Source organism: Salvia hispanica, chromosome 4, assembly GCF_023119035.1.
Source record: "Salvia hispanica cultivar TCC Black 2014 chromosome 4, UniMelb_Shisp_WGS_1.0, whole genome shotgun sequence".
NCBI lineage: Eukaryota > Viridiplantae > Streptophyta > Magnoliopsida > Lamiales > Lamiaceae > Salvia > Salvia hispanica.
Genome location: NC_062968.1, coordinates 35,161,157 through 35,167,122, shown reverse-complemented (window position 1 = coordinate 35,167,122; position 5,966 = coordinate 35,161,157). Strand labels below are relative to the sequence as shown.

Below are 5,966 nucleotides of genomic sequence, written 5' to 3'. Positions count from 1 at the left end.
CTAGGATAGAAGAAAAGTAGGATCATGGCTTGGATACACTTGCTTAACAGTAAAGCGATCAACTTACAAATCCTAATCAGTAGTAGCTGTTTGCGTTGTTAATGGAGACAAATCTGCAATCTCCTCTCATTTCCGCAATCCGCATACCCAATTCTTGGTTGCATCGCCGACAAAAGTCAATTCCACTCAATTCTCCCTCTCTTTCCACCACTTGATCACTATATCTTGTGCGCATGACTCACGAATTCCGTTAATCCCCCAAATTCCAATTCCTGAAATCCAGCAGCTTACAGACATGGCCGCGGCGGAGGGATTGGGAAGACAGTGCTCGACGAAGGCTGGCTGGCGGCACGCTCCACGGAGGTCCACTTCACCGGGGCCGAGCTGACCACCTCTCACCCTCCCACCTCCGATCAGCCCCCCTGGATGGAAGCTGTCGTTCCTGGAACGTAATTACGTTTTCTACACACTGAATTTTTCTCTTTTCCCACATTTCAAATGTTCTGGTCCTATTGCTTTCATGTGCTACACCATTGACTGCCATCTAACTTGCATACTCCTCCTGCTTTCACTGGCGATGATAATATAGGATTGAGAATTGGACTCTTAATTGTTAAACATATAGGTGTGTTGTATTTGTGGCTGCTAGTGTACCTGATGTATCTGTTAAAGAATTGTGTGATTTTGTCTGATTCTTAGTTAATTTAGATACTGGATGGAGTATGTTTTTGTATCTGCTGAAGTCGTGAGTGAATATAAGGTGGTTTTGATTTCAGTGTTTTGGCTACCCTTGTGAAGAACAAGCTTGTGCCTGATCCCTTCTATGGTTTGGAGAATCAGGCAATATTGGATATTGGCAACTCCGGAAGGGAATATTACACCTTCTGGTTTTACACAACCTTTGAGTGCAAGTTGGTATGTCTGCTTCTTTTGTGTCTCGTTTCTTTAATTTAGTTATTTGACCTCATATGTTATAATGTTCCTATCGCCTGTGTGATCTGTGAGTGAATGCCATATAATCTTATATTCACTTTCCTAAAATGAAAATGGGTGTTTATCTTTCCTAGAAAATTGATAATACTGTGTGTGAAGCTTTTCCTATGCCATGAGCACATGTGTCATGGAATAACATGACATTTAATTACCTTATTAATATCTTTGAGAGATTGAAGACCGTAGTTCTATATCTGGATGACCTATTTTCTGTAAAACCCAATCACATTTAAAAGTTACCTGAAATAGTGACTCTGATAGTGGAGCACAACTGAACTTTATACTCAGTTATAGGTCATTATACTCTGTTTCTGACTCGAAGTCTTACATCTAATATTTTGCTGTAGACATGAAGTTCATACATTCTGGTTATGTCTGATTCCTGTTCTTGTAAATTTATTTCAGTCAACGAATCAACATGTGGATCTAAATTTCCGTGCTATAAATTATTCCGGGAAGTTTATTTAAATGGACACAAAGAGTTGCTGCCTAAGGGGATGTTCCGAAGACATTCAATTGATATAACCGATATTCTGAATTCAAATGGTAAAATTTGCTTGCTGTCCTGATTTATCCTCCTGATCATCCTGGAAAAATTCCCCCTGATGGTGGTCAAGGTGGTGATCATGAGGTATTCCTTGAATTCACCAGAATCAGCATTTCTTTAAGGTTATTTATTTTTCATACTTGTTGGAAATACACTGTGAAGTTGATAGGCCATAATAAGTTTTGAGAAGATTGGAAAGCTGAGAGTTGAATTTTCTGATGAGTTACCTTTCCATTTTGATGTAAACAAATATTTCTTTGAGTTTCTTATTTTTTTCCTGCTATTGTATTGCCTGTTTGATTGACTCTTTTTCTCACTATTTCTGTGTAATATACAGATTGGAAAAGATGTTGCGGCTCAATATGTAGAGGGTTGGGATTGGATGGCTCCTATAAGGTGATTGTTTGTTTTTATTGTCTAGTAATGTTTCCCTAGTTATTCAGTGGAAATTTATTTATTGAAGAAAAGTTCCTTTTCTTTTGGAGCTCTGTCACAGCCATTAGGCAGTTGAATTAGTACAACCATTTCTCCTGTTTCAGTAATTTCATGAAGTGCCTAGTATGTTAAAGGTCCAATCAAGAAGTTATCTCGGATTTGTCAATATTGTGAATAAGTCTTCTATTAATCTTATCTCAATTTTTGGGGTAAGATGATGAACTTTGTTAGTCTTGTTTTTATATTTCAAATTAACGTATAAGCTCAACTAATCATATTACATTATCTTCTTCACACAAGAACAGCAGACACTTTACTCCAAAACTTTTGAAAAACGCAGTGTTAGAATGAAGTGAAAACGATATTAAGATGCTTGTTATTTTATGTTAAACTTGGGTAAACAAAGATTTTTTTTCTCCTGGTTCATTACCAAGTTCCGTAGCCTCTGTCTTAAAAGGCTTGTAAGCTTAATTATTAAGCTTTAGATCCTTGTAAATCATTGGTTTGCTGTAAGATTAAATCTATGAACAATGTGACTTTTTTGTTTCTGTCAATGCTTGATGCCCAAAGGCTTATATTCCTGTTGGAAATTTTTTTCAGAGATAGGAACACTGGCATCTGGGATGAGGTGTCTCTTTCTATTACTGGGGTAAGCTGTCCACTTAAGTGCATTAGTGTTTTAGTGATTCATCAATTTTAATATTGCTCGACCTTTTTAATACTACTAGATATGAAAATATAGTTTAGTCTTTGGCTGAGACTTAGAAGTTGGATATTGTCTTTTCCTAAATATGGTAGACATAGGTAATGAGTTCTAATAAGAAATCAATGCTATAAACCTTTTGTACTGCTGAATATTTTCTATTATTTCATTTTTCAACTCACGCCATACTTTCATGCAGCCAGTGAAGATATTAGATCCTCACTTAGTCTCCACATTCTTTGACAATTACACTGGGGCCTACCTTCATACAACAGTGGAGTTGGTAAATAAGGCAGCTGGGTTGCTGAGTGCTCTGTGAAAATCCAAGTTGGGACTGAACTTGAAGGGGATGTATTCCTGGTAGAGCATCTTCAGACTCAGCATCTGTCCATTCCTGCTGGATCCAATGTGCTATATACATTACCCGAGGTTGGTTTATCCTTGTAACAACCAGGTTTACTTTTAATAATCTTCTTTCTATTCTTGAGCTTCCTATCTTGTAGTACATTGTTTTTTTTTTTTTTTTTGGTTATCATGATTTGAGAAATTCAGCACTTGGGAGTAAATTCCTGTGGTTCATACTTAATTATACTAATTAAACTGATAGAACTTCTTATAATATTGATTTATTTACAGCTATTCTTCTACAAGCCCAACCTTTGGTGGCCCAATGGAATGGGAAAGCAATCTCTTATAATGTACAAATAACAGTTGATGCGAACTATCATGGAGAGTCTGATTCTTGGAGTCAGCATTTTGGGTTCCGCAAGATTGAAAGTCACATAGATACTGACACTGGTGGAAGGTATTAAAACATCAAAGGCTGAGGCGTATTTATGCTTGAATACCCTTGTGTGATTTTTTTATTGCTTTCAGACTATTTAAAGTCAATGGAGAGCCAATATTCATCCGAGGTGGTAATTGGATACTATCAGATGGGTTGCTACGGCTTTCAAAGAAACGCTATAGGACAGATATTAAGTTTCACGCTGACATGAATTTCAATATGATGCGCTGTTGGGGTGGTGGAATTGCTGAAAGGCCTGAGTTCTATCATTACTGTGACATCTATGGTCTTCTGGTCAGCCTCACTGTCCCTATCTCCTCACTGTCAATTATTTGTTCGCATTCATGTACTAGTATGTGCGTATTGTATGATAGAGTTGGAACTGAAGTAGGACGATATGACAATGGAGATTTTATTGCAGGTTTGGCAAGAATTCTGGATAACTGGGGACGTTGATGGACGAGGTGTTCCAGTATCAAATCCCAATGGTCCTTTGGACCACGATCTTTTTGCTATGTGCTAGAGACACTGTGAAGCTGCTAAGAAATCATCCTAGTCTTGCTCTATGGGTTGGAGGTAACGAGCAAGTTCCCCGGAAGATATCAACACGGCTTTGAAAAACGATCTACAGCTTCATCCTTATTTCGAGAGCCCTGTCAACTGTAAGCATTCTGTGGAGGAGATTTTCCCGATTTCAAAGGATCCTAGCCAGTATCTGGATGGGACCCGTATCTACATCCAAGGATCCATGTGGGATGGCTTTGCTAATGGGAAGGGGACTTCACTGATGGTCCCTATGAAATACAGTATCCTGAGAACTTTTTCAAGGATGACTTCTATAAGTATGGCTTCAATCCCGAGGTTGGTTCGGTGGGAATGCCTGTTGCGGCTACTATTAGAGCCACGATGCCCCAAGAGGGTTGGCAGATTCCTCTATTTAACACGTTGCCAAATGGTTACATCGAGGAAGTCCCCAATCCTATCTGGCAGTACCATACGTATATACCGTATTCAAAACCAGGGCTGGTTCATGATCAAATCTTACTATATGGAACACCTAAAGATCTCGATGACTTTGTCTAAAGGTATATGTAATTCTAATGTTACTTGTGAAGCTCATGTTTTCTGCTACCTACGTAGATACGTGATTGTCTGTTTCAGGCGCAACTGGTTAACTACATCCAGTACAGAGCTCTCTTAGAAGGTTGGACCTCCCGTATGTGGAGCAAGTACACGGGTGTCTTGATTTGGAAAACGCAAAACCCTTGGACAGGTCTACGGGGCCAGTTCTACGATCATCTCCACGAGCAAACAGCGGGGTTTTATGGTTGTCGTTGTGCTGCAGAACCAATTCATGTCCAGCTAAATCTGTCTACATATTGGATAGAGGTAGTAAACACAAATATTGACCGATTGCTTGATTTACTGAAAGATAACAATTTATGGGGCTCTGTATGCAGGTAGTGAACACCACGTCCAATGATCTATCCGACATGGCTATAGAAGTTTCGGTTTGGGATCTGGAAGGAGCATGCCAGTACTACCAAGTCTTTGATAAGTTCACTGCACCATCTAAGAGAACAGCCTACTTTTGAGATGAAATATCCAAGTCTGAGAGCCCCGAGCCTGTTTATTTTCTTCTCCTCAAGCTCTATAAGATGTCAGACTACGAGATCTTATCCAGAAACTTTTATTGGCTGCATCTTCCTGGTGGAAATTACAGGCTTCTGGAACCATACAAACAGAGACAAATCCCTCAAGATCACTTCTCTGACTTTCATTAGAGGATCCAGCTACGAGGTGAGGATGCATATCGAGAACACCTCAAAGAAGCCAGATTCAAGAATCCTACGGCATGGAAACAGAAATCTGGATACGTCACTGTGTCCCAAGAGAGAGGAGGCTGATAAGAGCTTGTTTGGGAAGATGTTGAAGCACTTTTCGCATAAAGACAGTGGTGCTCGTGTTGTTGAAATCAGTGGAAGTGAAACTGGGGTTGCCTTCTTCCTTCAGCTCTCTGTTCATGCTTCAGGGAAGACAAGAAAGACACTCGGATCTTGCCAGTTCATTACTCAACAACTATTTCTCAGTTGTACCGGGGAGGTGATGACGGTGATCCTGAACTTTGATGTCCCTGAGGGTGTCACGCCCCAGGTTATGATCAACGGTTGGAACTACCAAAGCGGGCTTACAATTGGCTAGCTGCTGTTTGAAGCACAAATCATGGATGTTGACATCCTTACACTATGATCAGTGCGGAGAGTGTTGTATAAATGTGTTTACGCCTATCTACGTCTATGTAATCTATGTTATGAGTGTACACTATTAAGTGTGAAGAACTAATCATTGTTTCATATCGTCAAACCTAAAATACATTGATTGGCTACTTTTAAGTACTACTAGTATTTTGTGGAGTAGTATAAAGGATACAATAAGTGAATACTACCTCCACTTTAATACAGGAGTTTTAATGTAAAGCTGATGAAATAGAGGGAGAGAGA

At 39.4% G+C, this 5,966-nt stretch overlaps 1 pseudogene; it reads left to right on the top strand.

The window, feature by feature from the left end:
• The first annotated feature begins 315 nt into the window (after window positions 1-315).
• LOC125218420 lies at window positions 316-5,753 on the top strand (annotated as a pseudogene).
• The last annotated feature ends 213 nt before the right edge of the window (window positions 5,754-5,966 follow it).